General features: G+C 48.3%; 1 protein-coding gene across 2 annotated transcripts in view; it reads right to left on the bottom strand.

Moving 5' to 3' along the window:
* LOC139060239 (activating signal cointegrator 1 complex subunit 3-like) overlaps positions 1–19,580 on the bottom strand; it is a 462,385-nt gene that overhangs the window by 111,771 nt on the left and 331,034 nt on the right. The gene's annotated exons all lie outside the window — the stretch shown is intronic.

Here is a 19,580-nt window from a genome sequence, read left to right as displayed (position 1 = left end):
CGTTGAAAGTAATCTTCGGGCTAACTACTGTCAGAGTCAGCGAGTTCAGAGCTGCAGAAACATCAAAAGTCTTCTGATTTCTGCTTTATTGATTCTATAGAGAAAAACCATGTGGAGCAAGAAAGTTGAAAATTTGTAGTAGCTTAACATTCTGTCTCAAGATGCTGCCACCAGTGCTTCCGTTCTTGATGCATCTGAAGCCAACATCACGGGAAACAGCCTCGTTGGCTATGGCTACAGTTTTGCTGCAGTGCTTGCTTGCTTACTTGCCTGCCCAGTGCATGACAAAAGGCACAAAGAAATCTAAAGCCACTTTGCTAACATGATTGGAAAAACAAAAGGCAGTTTTGTTTAACCCTTTGAGGGTTTTCGATGTACATGTACGGCACCGCATGCGGCGTCTCTTGTCGCGAGGACTACTCAAGTGGTTCTTCTTCCAATGAAACATGTTTTTGGAACAACAAATCGATAGCCATAAATATTGCTAGACATTTTTTCTCGGTCTTGTATAACAATTTTATGTGTACGCTGTTGCTGTCAGTAAAGCATTTTTGAGGCAAGATATTGGTTGCAATAAGCTTTTGCTATATTCATGAGTTTTTAATCATTTCCTACAATGGAAACTGTATAAAAAAAGAAAGCAAAAAAATTCACCACGGGGGGCATGGTTCTTGCAAAAAAATTCGTTTCTAAAAGGGTTAAAGGGTAGAGCAATGACATCGGTAGAAAGGTTTCACAATGCCTAAGCTTCTTATACAGTGTTCTAACGAGACACCAGGCGACACAGTGCAACGCAGCACAGAAAGCTGCTGCTGCTGCTGAGCAGTAGAAACTGTCCCCTGGTAGCTTTCGGGTGTCTCACAATGCTGCCCTATAGAGGGGTGCCACCAGCAGCTTTGCAGGCAACATCCATTGATAGTGCACGACATCATATAAGACTGTCGGCATTTGTCAGCGCCAAATGAAAGTGTAGTTTCAGCTTGACGTTTGTTGTGCATTCTGCTCAGACCGGTTTACACAAACGACACAGCTGCTCGGTAGCAACATTGCTGTGCATTAGCACAACGCTCACGCCAGCAGCAGAAGGCAGAACACTGCGCTGGCACTGCCGCCACAGAGCTGATCGAGAGGACCGCGGCAGTGCATCCACTTCACTTCATCCCGACAGCCAAACCGAGTACGCGCTGCTTGTGCCTCTGGATACCTTCTAACACTCCTATAAAACAAAACACCAGCACTCCTCTCACCTTCACGACCACAGAAATTCATGTTATTCAGGGCACAGCCACGCTTTCGCCATTGATACTAGAACATCACAGCAGCAACAATGCCTTGAATGTGTCTATAGTGTCCTTGTAGTTGCTATCACAGTAACAATTGCTAGAGTTGCACCTTAAGTAAATAAATGAAGAGGTCGCAAACCAGCCAATGAAAAGTGCGATATGACCCACATGTAAATAGTAATTTTGGTGAAAGTGTGAAAATTTTGAAGAATCATATATACTGATCTCAGAACTTACCACTGTCTGCATGTAGAAGCAAGCTTGAAATTGTGAACAGTAAATGTAAAAGCAACAAAAGAAAGTGGGTGTTTGAGGGTTTGAGTTGACACGAATGGTGAACAAAGCATGCACCAAACTGAACTGAGGGCTGCTTATGAACTTTTTTTTTTGGACTAGAAATAATCCCTCAAATAACTGAAAAGTAAAAGTGGTCTAAACGTATTGCTACGGGGTATGCTCCCACTGACGAAGAGCTGAGCAGGAAGAAGACGAAGACGACGATTTAGAAGCTAGCGCGGGCTGTTGCCTCTTGGCCAAGCGCAGCGTATTTTCCTTGTAAATATATTTGTACATAGCTTGTCGTCTGCGTCTTTCTACGTAACATATTTGGTGGAGGTGGACGTTCCCTGTACCTCGTCACGGAGCTTCGCAGTGGCCGGTACGTCGAGCCTACCTTCATGGCTCCCGGCGACGCCAACCCGACTCCACCGGCTCCGACACCTGCTGCCACTTCGACGACCTACATCACCCTCTCCGCTCCCCGTGATCCTGGCGTATTCTCGGCAAAAGATGGGGAAGACGTCGAGGACTGGCTCAGCCTTTACGAACACGTCAGCCGCAATAACCGGTGGGACCCCACTATCATGCTCGCCAACGTAGTCTTTTACCTCGGTGGCACACCTCGAGTTTGGTTTCGGATGCACGAAGAGGAGCTCACCAGTTGGGATTCGTTCAAGCAAAAGCTCCGAGACTTGTTCGGCAACCCCTACGGTCACAAACTTGCCGCGCAGAAGGCGCTTTCCGGCCGTGTGCAGACGTCAACAGAGCCCTATGTCACGTACATTCAGGACGTCCTGGCTCTGTGCCGCAAAGTTGATGCACACATGCCTGAGTCGGACAAGGTATCCCACATCCTCAAAGGCATTGCCGATGACGCCTTCAACTTGCTCGTATTCAACAACGTCGCGACGGTGGATGCTGTTCTCAAAGAGTGCCGCCGCCTGGAACTCGCTAAAAGCAGACGTATCGATCAGCAGTTTGCCCGTCTGCCCAACACCCCAGCGACTTCTTCCTGTGCCGACGCTCCTCGTCCCAACACCACCGGCGATATTACCAAGATCGTTCGGCGTGAGATTGAGGCCGCCTATCCGGCTGCCTTCGACTCCAGCCCCACCAACGCACCGGCAGTCACGGTTTCCCTGATCCAGGCAGTTGTCCGCCAGGAGTTCGAAAACATGGGCCTTCACACCATCTGCTCGGCCCATCACCCTGATACCCATCCGGCTTCTTCGATTCCGCCCCGTCCCGCATCGTCTTACCCACCACGTTTCCGCAACCCAGCTGAATGGCGCACTGCTGACGACAAGCCCATTTGTTTTCACTGCCGTCGCATCGGGCACATTTCTCGGCACTGTCGAAGTCGCTGGACTTCCCCGACCCGGTCTGCTTATACTGCCTATTCCCGCCCCTCGGGTGGCCCTTCTCGTCCTTATGCCGCACGCTCCGATAATGCCGCCACTGACTCTCCTGCGCCGAACCGCCCCTACTCTCGTTCACCTTCGCCCCAAGGACGACAATCTCGCTCTCCCCAGCCCCGTCGCTCCTATTCGCCGACTCCCTTCGGACGCCGCTCCCAGCCGGAAAACTGAATGATGCAGTGCCTCGAGGTGACGCTGCATTGCTCCCTACGCCGCCAAATCCTCCACTGACGTTGCCCACTCATCTGAACCTTCTTGACGTGCAAGTCGACGGTGTTCCTGTATCTGCTCTTATAGACACTGGGGCGCATTTGTCGGTAATGAGCGCGGACTTTCGTACCCGCCTGAAAAAAATAATCACGCCCGCCACGACGCTTGTTGTCCGTGTCGCCGATGGCGGAACAGCCCCCGTAATTGGTATGTGTGCCGCCCGCGTCTCCTTCGCCGATCGCTCAACAGTCGTGCTATTCACAGTCATCGCCCACTGTCCCCACGACATCATCTTCGGCTTAGACTTCCTCTCCGCACATTCTGCTCTCATTGATTGTTCCGCCAGTACTCTCCGCCTTGACCTGCCTGGTCTGGATCCCGCTGAACCACACCCCAGTCGGCTCAGTTCCGTCGACTTTGTTCGCTTGCCACCTACGGCACTGACTTACGTTGACCTAGTGTCATCCCCACCAGTGCCCGACGGTCACTATATCGCGGCTCCTCTACAAGACGTCCTCCTTACACACGGGATCACGGTACCTCATACCGTTTTATCTATTACGGCTAATTGCGTCTGCCTGCCAGTGGTCAATTTTGGCTTGACGACACAAGTGCTGCCACGCGGGATGTCTCTGGCCCAACTTTGCTCATTCGAAGATCACTCAATAGCATCTATTGAGGTAGACAGCAATTCAGCCGATCCTCCTCTACCATCTCAGTCGACAACTTGCACCATCGCCGACTTACAGAAAATGATTGCGCCCGACATGCCGTCCGAGCACGCTCGTGAGCTCTACCGCGTTCTGCTTTCCTACAACGATATTTTTGACTTTAACGATCGTCCTTTGGCCCAAACTACAACTGTTAAACATCGCATTAATACCGGCGATGCCCCTCCTATTCATCGCCGCCCGTATCGAGTGTCACCGGTTGAGCGTCAAGTTATTCACGCTGAAGTTCGCAAAATGCTTGCCAATAACATCATAGAACCGTCATGTAGTCCATGGGCGTCACCGGTTGTACTGGTAAAAAAAGAAGGATGGTTCATGGCGCTTTTGCGTGGATTATCGGCACCTTAACAGGGTTACCAAAAAGGACGTGTATCCCCTACCTCGGATCGATGACGCCCTTGACTGCCTCCATGGTGCTCGCTACTTCTCTTCTATTGACCTCCGCTCCGGCTACTGGCAGATTGCTGTGGACGATCTCGACCGCGAGAAGACTGCTTTTGTAACTCCGGACGGTCTTTATCAATTCAAAGTAATGCCGTTTGGTCTATGTAACGCTCCTGCCACTTTTGAACGCATGATGGACTCCCTTCTTCACGGTTTCAAATGGTCCACATGCCTGTGCTACTTGGACGACGTCATAGTATTCTCCCCAACGTTCGCTACGCACCTCGAGCGCCTCTCGGCAGTCCTGGACGTTTTTCGTCGCGCCGGTCTGCAACTGAACGCATCGAAGTGCCAATTCGGCCGTCGCCAGATTACCGTCCTTGGGCATCTCGTTGACGCGAACGGAGTGCAACCGGACCCAGGCAAGATCCATGCTGTTACGCACTTTCCTGTTCCGAAGTGTGTCAAGGATGTGCGCAGCTTCATCGGCCTTTGTTCCTACTTCCGCCGTTTCGTGAAAAATTTCGCGGCCATCGCACGACCACTAACCGAGCTTTTGAAAAAAGACGCCCCTTTCCAGTGGGGCGATAACGAGGCCCCTGCAATCGACGTTCTCACAACGCCTCCCGTTCTGGCCCATTTCGATCCTTCTGCGCCTACCGAAGTTCGTACTGATGCCAGCGGTCACGGAATTGGCGCAGTACTGGCACAACGCCAGCGCGGCAACGACCGTGTTATCGCTTACGCCAGCAGGCTCCTCTCACCCGCGGAGCGCAACTATTCCATCACTGAGCGTGAGTGTCTGGCCCTAGTTTGGACGGTTGCGAAGTTCCGCCCATACTTATATGGCCGACCCTTTTCCGTTATCACAGACCATCACGCGCTTTGTTGGTTATGCTCATTGAAAGACCCTTCAGGAAGACTTGGTCGCTGGGCCTTACGCCTCCAAGAATATTCGTTCTCTGTCACCTACAAATCTGGCCGACTACACAAGGACGCTGACTGCCTGTCTCGCTACCCGGTAGACGAGCCTGACGACGCCGACAGTAGTACCGCCGACGGCATTTTCTCTGTGTCTGCCTTCGCTAACATCGCCGATGAGCAGTACCGAGACCTATCGCTGCGAGTACTCATCGAGCGTCTGCGCTCTACACCTACCGACGCATCCGTTCGCCGATATGTCCTCCAGGGCGGCATTCTGTACCGAAGGAACTTCCTTCCTGACGGATCTGATCTTCTTCTTGTCGTGCCAAAACATCTACGACAGACTGTGCTCTTTGAGATGCATGACGCACCTACTGCAGGACATCTTGGCGTAACCCGCACGTACGACCGCGTCCGCCGCCGCTTCTATTGGCCTGGTCTCGCTCGCTCCGTCCGACAGTATGTTGCTGCCTGCGATACCTGCCAGCGTCGGAAAACACCTCAGGTGCTACCTGCCGGTCATCTCCAGCCGATCACTGTCCCTGTGGAACCATTCTTTCGTGTTGGATTAGACCTCCTCGGTCCCTTTCCCACGTCATCCTCTGGGAACAAATGGGTAGCCGTCGCAACTGACTACGCCACCCGATACGCTATCACGCGGGCTCTCCCTACCAGTTGCGCCACTGACGTCGCGGACTTTCTCTTGCGGGACATTATCTTACTTCATGGCGCCCCGCGACAGCTGCTCACTGACCGTGGTCGTAACTTCCTCTCGAAAGTTATCGCCGACATTGTACGTTCCTGCTCCACTCAACACAAGCTGACTACCTCATACCATCCTCAAACCAATGGCCTGACAGAGCGGTTAAACCGTACTCTTACCGATATGCTGTCAAAGTATGTTTCCAAGGACCACCGCGACTGGGACATTGCGCTTCCTTACGTCACATTCGCTTATAATTCTTCCCGGCACGACACCGCCGGATTTTCTCCCTTTTATCTGCTCTACGGTCGCGAACCGACCTTGCCCCTTGACACGGCACTTCCTCCTGCTTCGATCTCAACAAGCGAGTATGCGCGCGACGCCATCGCTCTCGCCGACCATGCATGCCAGCTTGCCCGTGCTCGACTGACGGACTCGCAAACCACTCAGCAGCGTCAGTACAACGCCCGCCACCGTGACGTGCAGTTTTCGCCTGGTGCGCTCGTGCTCTTGTGGTCGCCCTCTCGTCACGTCGGACTTTCACAGAAGCTCCTTTCGCGATACACAGGACCCTACCGCGTGCTGCGCCAGGTGACGCCTGTGACTTATGAAATTGCTCCTGTGAGCTCAACCTCGTCATCTACTCTGGCGTCTAGTGATGTCGTGCACGTCAGTAGGCTCAAGAGCTACTACACTGCTTCAGAGTCCAGCCTTTTCTCGCTCCGGGACGGCGCTTTTGCCGCCGGGGGTAGTGCTACGGGGTATGCTCCCACTGACGAAGAGCTGAGCAGGAAGAAGACGAAGACGACGATTTAGAAGCTAGCGCGGGCTGTTGCCTCTTGGCCAAGCACAGCGTATTTTCCTTGTAAATATATTTGTACATAGCTTGTCGTCTGCGTCTTTCTACGTAACAGTATGAAGACAAGGCTGACTCATTCACCCACTCATTGATGTAGAGGTCAAGGAACCTACATGGCACCATTGAGCCTATATACAGGGCACAGGCCCTTTCAAGGGCTATGAGAGCAGCAGTACTGGTTAGAATCTTTGGCGTGGAGCCAACCTCCATTCCCTGCATGGACCTGACGACACATATGCACACTTTACAATCTTTCATCATATTCTCATACCTAGCCTTATTGCTACATGATTATGCCAGCAAATTTTGCTTTGAGCCTTGACGTGGCAAAAGTGTCTGAGATGACAAGTCTGGCATTCCGAGACCAGCTTTGGTACGAAATTAAAATATCTTATAACTCTTTCCCAACCATCACACTTGCTAAGTGTCATCCTTTTCTGTGTGATAGTGTTTAGACAACTTTGAAAGTTATGGGTCTCTTAAGGCCAGGAAGCACTTACAGCTGACAAGCGTGATGCCCCACAATGACATGATACATTGTGCATTTATACACTGAATAAGAATTTTTCAGTGCACAGCCCATACCTTAGTCTTATGCAAACTTTTTCTTATTTTGGAAAAAAAAATAATAATTATGCTTTAAGTACATGCCACAAACCCTCAGTGTGACGCTCGACTCCAAGACTACGGTGCCCAACTCTTGTAGGTCGTAAAAATTTACGAATTATCGGGCAATCGAAGAAAAAGGATAAAAATAATTCTATCACAAAAAAACATGTTGCTGAATTTGTGAGTCAGCACTTAAACATAGGGTTTCATGCCATGTCGACGACATCTTCACATTGGCAGTACTAAGCAAAGCCTGCGAAACTTTCGCATCCACTCTGCTGCCGCGGCTGATAGTGTCACCTGCAGTGGGACAGTGCTGTTTGTGAACTGCTCTCCACAAAGTCCAACCAATGCACTGTCAAAACCCGTCAGCCACCACAAAGAAAGAATCACACGAAACTGAGGTGATGGGCGACAACCATGTCTATGGGACAAGCAGAGGTTACGGCCGTCATGTTTGTGGTGAATTTGCGACAATGCACGTGTGTGTCATGTTCGAGAAATAGAACAAAATCTGCTAGTGAGTCCGAGAGTTAAGTAGCTGTTATGCATAGTTTTTAGTATTGGCTCTATGAGTGGGCAAGGTGGCAGCAGTACGAGTACCATGCTTACCCGCTGCCTATTTCTTACGTGGATCGCCTTCCTCGCTTGTTGCCACTTCGAATGTGCTGCGGTCATCTCTCCTGACGTCACAGCTCTCGTGCAATCGCTGCCATCGTCCCTGGGTGATTCTGCTGGCTGCTGTACGAACTGTCCTATCTCCCTTACCGATCACTATCTTGATCTGCCTACCACCACACGTGCCCGCAACTCGGGCATAGCGGGCACACTGAACCGTCCATTCACAATCAAGCCCAGTCCCATGATGTCAACGATCATGTCTATAAATTCCGAGCCAGATCCTTCCTTCTTCAGTGGGCAAGGTGGCAGCAGTACGAGCACCATACTTACCGCTGCCTATTTCTTAAGCAAGTATATTACTTTCAGAATGCCCCCTGCATTCACCCTGATGATCCGATTTTTACTGCTGCTCCCTTGCCCACACCATTCTCGCAGATGCTTCGCTTATATTTCTTTGTACTCAAAGCTTGCTGTTTATGTTAGTAGATTGTTACAGAGTGGTGATGTTGAAAGCAATCCTGGTCCTCGCTCCCCCAAAAAATCTGAGCCTTTCGCAAGGTTTTGCTGACCCACCATCGTCTGAAACGCTCGCTGAGCTCTTGAACGGACAGAAAAGATTAGTTGAGGATATCAGTGAAATTAAAAACTTTCAACAATCTGTTAATACACGTTTTGAGACTATTGAATCACGTCTGGTCGCTCTGGAGTACTCGTCACATAAGCCTGCCGCCGAAAGCGGCAGTCTTAACAGTGAACTCGCACATCTAACAAACAAAATTCACAGCCTTTGAACTAAAAATGACGAATTAGAAAACCATGCTCGTAGGAACAATTTAATCTTACACAGTCTGCCAGAATCCTCCGATGAAGATAATGAACGCCTGTCCTCAAACATTGCAAAATGGTTTGAAGATAAACTTAAAATGAGCTGTCCTCAAATAGAAAGATGCCATCATCTTGGATGGCCTTCACGTGACTGTCCGTGACCCGTAATTATGAAACTTCTGGACTACCGGGAGAAAGTTTCGGTGTTAGAAAGTGGTCACAAGCTTAAGAAAACCGATTACCATATCTCAGAAGGTTTTTGACTATGTGTCTGCAATATCCACAAAAAACTTTGGGAAGCGTCTGAGAGTTTTAGGAACAACGGGTGCACGGTACGCATACGGTTTGAGCATATATTTATCGATGAACTTCGCTACAACTGGAACAGTGCTTCTATACATTAGAGAAAGTACCTCGTAACACGCCACTAAATAGTGTCACACCTGCCTCTCCGTTTTGACTACTTCGTTCAAAACCAATGACCTCCGTGTATTAAATATTAACGCAAGAAGTCTTCTCAATAAATTTTCCAGCTTCATCTCTCTAGTAACTGCTCATTCCCTCCATATTATAGGCATTAGGGAAACATGGCTACATGACGGCATATACAACTCTGAAGTTGCGTTAAATGGACACATGTTGGTAAGAGTTGACAGACCAAATGGAACAGGCGGCGATGTCACCCTCTATATACAATGCCACCTGAAGTTTTCAGTTCTGGAAACCCCATGTGAAATTGAATTGCTTTTGTGCAAGATTTATTTGGAAAGGTCATGTGCACTATTGGAGTGTTTTACCGGCCTCCCGGCTCTTGTGATGATCAGTTCAGTTTTCTTAGCAACATCTTGCATGATTTGAAATCATCAAATATAATACTCATGGGAGATCTTAATGCACCAGGCATTCACTGGCCCTCTCTCACCATTACCGGCTACGACGTGTCTCTCTCAAGAAAATTATTGCACCTTTCCCTATCACTCAGTCTTAAACAGATTGTCCACGAGTATACCAGGGAAATGGATGTCCTAGATTTAGTTTTTCTTAGCTCAAGTTTTTTCGAAAGTGGCTTCCAGTGCTGCGTTACTGACGAGATTTCTGACCACAAAGCTATACTGTTCTCAGTTTGCTGTATTTTTCTCAAACTGCGGATCGAGTACTGCACTTCTCGTGATTTTAACCACGCCAATGACGCTGCAATTACCGACACACTTAGCTAATCGTTTGAGAAGTTTCATGAATTATCTTTGAACAGTGATGTTGATGTTGCCATAGGGTTTTTTGAGCATATTGTTGAAACATGTATAAACAAGTTTGTACCCTTGAAAACAAAAAGAAAAATATCAATTCACCGTGGATGTCAAGAGAACTACTGCATTTATCGCGTCGTGTTTCAAGATTGCACAAGACTAAAAGAAATGGTAATCCTGTCAAAATTGCAGAGTTCAATGATGCCAAGGAGGAACTTTGCCAGAAACTGACATCTGCCAAGGATTTCTGCCATGCTGTTACTTTGCCAAAATTAATAAAAACAAACCCTTGTGTGTTCTGGAAATCAATAGTGCCAAGTAACAGTACAACTAACAGTTTAGTTGTTAATGACGTTGCACTTTCAGATTCACTTATGACTGCTTCCGCTTTTAACACCTATTTTCATTCTGTGTTCACATAGGATAACTCTTCACTTAGAACGACAGAAAGCTGAGCTAGTTGGTAAGGATTCATTATGCAAAATAGAAGTGAGGCGTGCAGACAGGACACAAGAGTAGAGAAGTGGACAACACGAGCGCCGACTATCAACTGAAGGGAGCACTGAGGCGAAAAATGAAAGAAGACACAAAACTCATCTGCGCATGCTCAGGAATGGTAACACAACGTGTCAATCGGGTACACGTGCTGGTCTACGTGAGAGATAACTGTTAAGGCACCTAATCTCTTCCTTATGTAAAGTTATCGAAGGGTGACTCACGCACGCACTTCCACCATTATAGATATGCCATGCCTCTACCATAAGATGCGTATCTTCATTCTTATGCCTGTACAATATCGCGCACTCATCTAACTCTGGCTTGCAGTTACAATCTCGGCAATATAGTGAAAGATTAGAAGGCGATCCACCGGTTAACGACCTTTTATGCTCCATTAGCCTCTGATTGATACACCGTCCCGTTTGCCCTACGTAGAACTGGCCACAGCTAAGGAGAATTTTATAAACCACACCCATACGACATTCAGTAAAACTGTTGTTCTTATTGTGCTTTACTGGACAAATATCTGTTCGTTTTTTGCCTATTACCCACTCCTTATTTTGTACTGCAGCGCATATCTTACCTAGCTTACTGGGAGCAGTGAAAGCAACATTAACATCATATCTACTTGCAACTTTTTTAAGCCTGTGCGACACTGAATGAATATACGGAATAGCCACTACTCTTTTTTTGCTATTACTGCTTTCTGTAATCACGTCCGTCCCTCTCGAAACCGACCTCTTTAGGTGCTCAGCCACATTGGCCACCGCTACACTAGGATAACCTGCTTCTAATAGGCACCGGACCTGCGCATTAAAACTGGCGCTCATTTTGTGCATGCAAGATCTTGTGAGGGAAGACTTAAGGCACGACATGGCAATTCCGTTTTTTACTAATTTAGAATGCTTGGATTGAAATTTTAGCAACGGCTTCGAAGATATTGGGGAGTACTGCCAACAAACATGATTTTGTTCAAAGATCAAGGAAATGTCAAGAAACTGAATTACGCGTCGCTGAGGAAATTACTTGGTAAACTTTATTCCTCCCCCATAAAGTATAAATTGCTCACTTACTGAGGTAGCAGCGGAATCTAATTCTTCCCTACTGCAGAAAATCAGGTAATCATCAACGTAACGAAATATCTTGATAACGCTATCACCTAAGGCTTTCTCAAAGCAGTTGTCAACCTTACTCAGGTAAATGTTGCTAAGAATAGGGGCAACCTTTGAGCCAATGCAAATGCCTGATTTCTGCAGAAAAACGCCATCTCTCCACCCAATCAGCGTCGACTTCAAGTACATTGAAAGAATTTCTAGAAAAGCTCCAGTGGAAACACCGCATCTGTCACTAAAAGCCGACTCTTGCACTTGTTCTCGCACACATACTTAGGAAGCTTGCCTCACCAGCACCCGGAGCCGCTGCGGAACCGTTCTCCAGCATCCGATCGCAGCTTGACACCACCACCCGCTCCTCGTGTAAGCCGATCGCCCTCTCCGCGGCGTCGATACCCGTCGCCACCTCTGGAAAACTAGCCAGCGCGGCCGTTGGAGGTGAGGTCGCTGGACAATCTTCACTGTCGACAGAGATACCTCCATCCATTTCTATGTTTAAGAATAAGGTGTTTGTATTAATTGACGGGGTTTCATCCATGGCCTTAGTGGACACGGGAGCAACCGTTTCAGTGATGAGTCTGGCGTTTAAAAGCCTCCTAGGACGAAAGGTGATGTTTCGCTGGGACCGTGCCGATACGTTTCGCGGAGTGAGTGGGGAGTTGTTGTATCCTGTGGGCGTGTGTAATGTAGACGTAACCTTAGGTGGTCAAATATTTAACGCGGAGTTCGCTGTTCTACCTCATTCTACGCATGACGTAATCCTGGGCCTTGATTTTTTGAAACTGTGTGGTGCCACCGTCGACTGCAAAACGGGTGAAATCAGTGTAGGTACGAGCTTTTCTGCTGCGTTTATGGAAGGCCCACCGTATCGTGAAAGTGTGCTTTGTGTATCCCGGGATACCGTTGTGCCTCCGTTATCCGCAACGTGTGTTTCAGTCGCCTGTTTCCCCACCACCGACGGAACGTTTGACGCTACCGTGGAGCCCGTTCACCTGAGTTGCATCAAGAGGAATGTACTGATACCGTATTGCACGCTGTCAGTTGTTCAGGGACGCACCAACTTATGGGCCGTAAACTGTTCCAGTGAACCTGCAATACTACCACAGGGTCTGAAACTTGCCGCCTACCATGAAGATCACGTGCTATCACTCGCCATTCTTACAGAGGCCCTTGATTCTGCGGATGAGCGTCATTTCGCTAACGTCTGCCCTGCGGCGCACTCCTCATTTCTGACTATGGTAAACAAGTCGCTCAGCACTAAGCAGCGTCACAAAGTGGCGAATATTCTGCTAAAACATGCGCGACTGTTTGACTTCTTCCAGCAAGAGGGACCACCATTGTTTCCTCCTTCTCGTATACACCATCGCATAGATACGGGATCTGCCCAACTGCTGCGACAGAAACCATACAGAGTCTCACCATCGGAACGCAAGGTGATCAATGACCAAGTCCACGAAATGCTAAACAAGAATGTAATCCAAGAATCCTGTAGTCCGTGGGCAGCGCCAGTGATCCTGGTTAGAAAGAAAGATGGTTCATGGCGATTTTGCGTTGACTACTGCCGCCTCAACACCATCACTAAAAAGGACGTATATCCTCTTCCGCGTATTGATGATGCTATCGACTGCCTCTCATCAGCGTCTTACTTTTCGTCTGTTGACTTGAGGTCGGGGTACTGGCAGATTCCTATGGACGAGGCAGACAAGGAGAAAACGGCATTTGTAACACCAGATGGACTTTTTGAATTTAATGTGATGCCGTTCGGGCTCTGTAATGCGCCTGCAACTTTCGAGTGCTTCATGGACAACATCCTGCGTGGTTTGAAGTGGGAAGTATGCATGTGCTATCTAGATGATGTACAGTCGAACCCGGCTATATCGAACTCGCAAAAAAACGCCTATCAGTTCGATACAGAGCATAATTCGATATAAGCCTGCTAAATAATTGGATGTCATAAATGCACATACCATTTATAAAATCACTTTATTGATGAAACTAGCTTGCATTGATGAAACTAGTCCTGCATTTTCTTCTGCTTGGGCAATTTCGCTGCATGCGAGGCACGCACTTCCCCAAATTGTCTAAGGAGTCGGAGCAGCTGAGGCCGCAACATTCCGCTTTCGCACAGAAGCACCGGACTAGTGCGAGCGCACTTCGGAGGATGTGGGCCAAAGACGGTCGTTGCTTTCCTCGTTGTGCCCATTTTCAGTTGTGCTCGGCACGATGTCGGCAATGTAGTCTTCGTTTCCGGGCTCTACCGTGGTCGCGACACCATCATTTGCGCTCACTAACTCGCGCACCGTTGATTCGTCAACAGCTTCCGGAAATTCTGACAGCTGGCTCCAAACCTCGGCAACAACGACAACGGCTTCGTCGCATTAATCAGAATTTACAGTCATCACCGAGCACGCGGAAGTCGGTACGGCTGAAGCTATTTTGGATGAACCACTCGTACACGGCCGTGCATACGCGTCGGGCGCCACGGGCACTACGGGCACCGGGTCGCGAGTTAGGCCGCTTTAGCCCTAATTTCCCCCTTCAAGATCGTGCCGAGAGTGCACCTCGGAATCTTGTACGTTGCAGAGACATCCGACTTGTCACCGCATTCGACCCGGTTTATGATTTCGAGCTTCACGACGAAAGGCGAATTCTGACGCTTCATCACGGCAACACTGCGGGAGAAGGCGCACACAATGAATCAGATAAGCAGCGAGACAACTCGCACTTTCGCCAACTTGCATGACGAGGGCACAAGAGCCTCTGATTGGCTGTCTGGGCAAGCGCTGCAGGCGGGCGGGCCAGGATCATTTTTTGTAGGGAGGTGTCGGCGGCTCCGAGGTAGCGCGGTCGCATAGGGGGAGCGGTTGGATGGAGCCGCGCCGCCGGGTTTTCCCTTCACCACGAGGGAAAGCCAACTTCCGGGGGCACTTTCCGCCGCTTGACGTTCGATATATCGGGAGTCGCTATTAGTTTTGTTCGATGTATGCATAATTTTTGCTATATATACTCATTGTAACTATACCGTGTCCATAAATTGTTTGATATAAGGAATAATTCGATGTAAACGGGTTCGATATAGTCGGGTTCGACTGTAGTGGTTTTCGGGCGTACGTTCAGTGAGCACAACGCACGTCTCGATCTTGTGCTAGACTGCTTGGACAAAGCGGGTTTGGTCCTCAACTCGAAGAAGTGCCATTTTGGAGAGCGCCAAACACTCGATCTGGGACCCCTAGTGGATAAGGACGGTATACGACCTGATCCAGCGAAGACTGCTACGGTGGAAGCCTTCAAGCAACCTCGCCATGTAAAAGAGCTACGCAGTTTCCTAGGGCTTTGCTCGTACTTCCGCCGGTTTATTTGTGGATTTGCCAACATCGCATATCCGCTGACATGCCTCCTCCAGAAAGGCGTTCCCTTTGAATGGACTCCTGAATGTGAAGCTAGTTCTCGTGAGCTGAAGTCTCGTCTGACGTCTCGCCCCATTCTCCGACACTTCGACCATGCGGCTCCCACAGAAGTTCATACGGACGCTAGCGGTATTGGCATCGGCGCTGTCCTTATTCAACGCGTCAACACCAAAGAACACGTCGTCGCCTATGCGAGTCGTTCTTTAAGTAAGTCCGAGCGTAACTACACCGTTACAGAGCAAGAATGTCTTGCAGTTATTTTCGCAGTACAGCGCTTCCGGTCGTACCTGTACGGGCGCCCCTTCACTGTGGTGACAGACCATCATTCTCTCAGCTGGCTGGTTAATCTCCGTGACCCGTCGGACCGGCTTGCGTGTTGGACACTCCGTTTACAGGAATATAACTTTACCGTTTCTTATAAAAGCGGCCGCCGACACGTCGACGCTGACTGCCTCTCGCGCATGCCGCTTCCAACGACGGACTGCGACGCGGACAACTTCGACTGCTATATTGCATCACTGGAGCCGGGATTTCCTGATATAAATACCTTCAAGGTTGAGCAACAAAAAGACAGAACTTTAGAACCACTGCTCATTACTGCAAGGCAATCAGCACCATCCACTCGTTTCTGTATACGTGATGGGGTTCTTTACAAAAAGAACTATTCTACCACAGGCCCACGATATCTTCTGGTGGTCCCGGAGAGTCTCCGTGTCTCCGTCTTGCGCGCTATGCATGACGATCCAACATCTGGACATTTGGGTTCTGCGCGAACTCTCTACCGCCTTCAAGAAAGGTTCTACTGACCTAAAATGCGCCAGATGACCGCCCAGTATGTGTCCAGCTGCAGCGAGTGTCAACGTTATAAGTGTCCGACGAGTGCTCCTCCTGGTCAACTCCATCCAGTGCCACCCCCCAGCACCCAGTTTGAGCATGTTGGCATCGACCTCCTCGGTCCTTTCCCGCGTTCATCCGATGGGAATCGCTGGATTATCGTGTGTGCCGATCACTTAACACGCTACAGTGAGACAGCTGCAATACCATCGGCTACTGCAACCGAAGTGTGTATTTTTCTGCTGCGTTTTGTCATTCTCCGACATGGACCTCCCAGAGTCATCATCAGCGATCGTGGGCGGCAGTTCACTGCAGACGTGGTCGAAGAGATGCTTCGTCTATGTGCTTCAAGGTTTCGACATTCCACCCCGTATCATCCCCAAACAAATGGCCTTACGGAACGCACGAACAGAACTCTTACTAACATGCTGTCCATGTATGTCGAGTCAGATCATAAGAACTGGGACAGCGTGCTACCTTTCATTTCATTACATACGCATTTAACACCTAAAAGCATGAAGTTACGGGCTACAGTCCCTTTCTTCTTTACGCTCGTCCGCCTCGTTATACACTGGACACCATCTTCCCGTTTTTCAGCCCCGATAATCTTTGTATATCAGAGACAGTCTGTCTTGCTGAAGAAGCCCGACGACTTGCTTCTTTACGCACTCTTGTTTCACAAGACCGCTCGAAGGCACGCTGCAACCGCCGACGCCGACACGTGATATATGACCCTGGTGATTTAGTGTTGCTCTGGAAACCAACCAGGAAACGTGGACTATGTGAAAAACTGCTGGCCCACTATGTTGGACCTTATGTTATTACGGAGCGCATCAGCGAATTAACTTACCGCATAGCACGTCTCACATCAAATGGCCGACGGTCAGCAAAGACTGAACTTTCGCATGTCGCCCGTTTAAAGCCCTTTATTTCTCGACAGCCTGTTTGACTTGCCCGGCGGGCTTCGTCTGCGCGGAGGGAAATGTTACGCTCTTAGGTGCATAGTGGGTTCACGCCTCAACAAACAGTATGCGGGGGCACCGAAGAGTGGTGAACGAATAAGACGACGTGTGGCTGGCTGGCTGAATCGACAGGCGCTCAGCTGATCAAGGCCATTGCTTCTAACTCTACCCAGCTTCAAAGTAACGCCTTTTGTGGGCGCAACAATATTAATGACTTGCCGCATTGTGTGTCCATTAATATTCGTCTTTGCGCTGATGATTGCGTGCTCTATCATAATATTAACACACCAATGGATCATGACTTAATGACTCCTTTGCAAAATTTTGTAGGTGGTGCAAGGAATGGCAAATGAACTTTAACCCTTTAATGACGAGACATATAAATACCGAGAAAACATGTTTATTGTTCTATCTAAATATGCAAAACATGTCAAGAGTAAGCATAATCAACAAAAAGAAAAAATATTTTGCAGAAATTTTTCAGCAATAGAGGGAAAACCCCAGGCAGGAAACTGGAAGTGGGCTTCACCCCATTGAAGCCACCTAGCTTTATTTTCCATTTGTATAGACAGCTCTTATCATATGTGAACCAGAGGTGCCCATTTCATTTGCTTTACATCAGATGTGCGACACCAATGCAGCTGCATACGTTGCATTGGCCTGTCTCCTCTGAACTTGCTTGCACAAGACAGTGAGTCACGTGCCAAACTACTTCTTCCTCGACCAGTGTTCCTGCTCTAAACCAACAAATTGACAACCAACAACGCTTGCTGCTTGTCATTCAGTGTTGGCCGAAGACATTTAGCTAGAAACTTCGTACTCGATACTTAAACTCGACAAGAAAAAAATTCTTTTTTGGTGTGTTGCCTGTAGGCAACACTCGTCAATAAAGGGTTAATTTCTCTAAAGCTGTGTCCATGTCCCTTTCCACATGCCCATCTCCATCACTTTTCACGTACACTTTTCATGGTCAAGATGTTAAAGAAGTAACCGAATTTAAATACCTTGGTCTTAATTTCTCTCATGACATGTCATGGTCGAAACACATTGACATCATATGTAACAAAGCATTTAGGCGCCTCGGTTACCTCCATCGTTCATTGCATAAGGCTCCAAAGGATACTAAACTGCTGATGTATAAAACACTCATCTGCCCCATTCTTGATTATGGCTGCATCATTTGGAATCCTCATAACAAATCCATTATTAAAAAATTTGAATCATCATCATCATCATCATCAGCCTGGTCACGCCCACTGCAGGGCAAAGGCCTCTCCCATATTTCTCCAACAACCCCGGTCATGTACTAATTGTGACCATGCCGTCCCTGCAAACTTCTTAATCTCATCCGCCCACCTAACTTTCTGCCGCCCCCTGCTACGCTTCCCTTCCCTTGGAATCCAGTCCGTAACCCTTAATGACCATCGGTTATCTTCCCTCCTCATTACATGTCCTGCCCATGCCCATTTCTTTTTCTTGATTTCAACTAAGATGTCATTAACTCGCGTTTGTTCCCTCACCCAATCTGCTCTTTTCTTATCCCTTAACGTTACACCCATCATTCTTCTTTCCATAGCTCGTTGCGTCGTCCTCAATTTCAGCAGAACCCTTTTCGTAAGCCTCCAGGTTTCTGCCCCGTAGGTGAGTACTGGTAAGACACAGCTGTTATACACTTTTCTCTTGAGGGATAGTGCCAACCTGCTGTTCATGATCTGAGAATGCCTGCCAAACGCACCCCAGCCCATTCTCATTCTTCTGGTTATTTCAGTCCCATGATTCGGATCCGCAGTCATTACCTGCCCTAAGTAGATGTATTCCCTTACCACTTCCAGGGCCTCGCTACCTATCGTAAACTGCTGTTCTCTTCAGAGACTGTTAAACATTACTTTAGTTTTCTGCAGATTAATTTTTAGACCCACCCTTCAGCTTTGCCTCGCGAGGTCAGTGAGCATGCATTGCAGTTGATTCCCTGAGTTACTAAGCAAGGCAATATCATCAGCGAATCGCAGGTTACTAAGGTATTCTGCATTAACTCTTATCCCCAATCTCTTCCCAATCTACGTCTCTGAATACCTCCTGTAAACATGCTGTGAATAGCATTGGTGAGATCGTATCTCCCTGCCTGACGCCTTTCTTTATTGGGATTTTGTTGCTTTCTTTACGGAGGGCTACGGTGGCTGTGGAGCCGCTATAGATATATTTCAGTATTTTTATATACGGCTCGTCTACACCCTGATTCCGCAATGCCTCCATGACAGCTGAGGTTTTGACTGAATCAAACGCTTTCTTGTAATCAATGAAAGCTATACATAAGGGTTGTTTATATTCCGCACATTTTTCTATCACCTGATTGATAGTGTGAATATGGTCTATTGTTGAGTAACCTTTACAGAATCCTGCCTGGTCCTTTGGTTGACGGAAGTCTAAGGTGTTCCTGATTCTATTTGCGATTACCTTAGTAAACACTTTGTAGGCAACGGAAAGTTAGCTGATCGGTCTATAATTTTTCAAGTCTCTGGCGTCCCCTTTCTTATGGATTAGGATTATGTTAGCGTTTTTCCAAGATTTTGATACGCTCGAAGTCATGAGGCATTGGGTATACAGGGTGGCCAGTTTCTCTAGAACAATCTGCCCACCATCCTTCAACAAATCTACTGTTACCTGATCCTCCCCA

The sequence above is a fragment of the Dermacentor albipictus genome, chromosome 5, assembly GCF_038994185.2.
Source record: "Dermacentor albipictus isolate Rhodes 1998 colony chromosome 5, USDA_Dalb.pri_finalv2, whole genome shotgun sequence".
NCBI classification, from domain to species: Eukaryota; Metazoa; Arthropoda; class Arachnida; order Ixodida; family Ixodidae; genus Dermacentor; species Dermacentor albipictus.
Note: the sequence above shows the minus strand (reverse complement) of the source record. Positions and strands in the feature narration are given on the sequence as shown.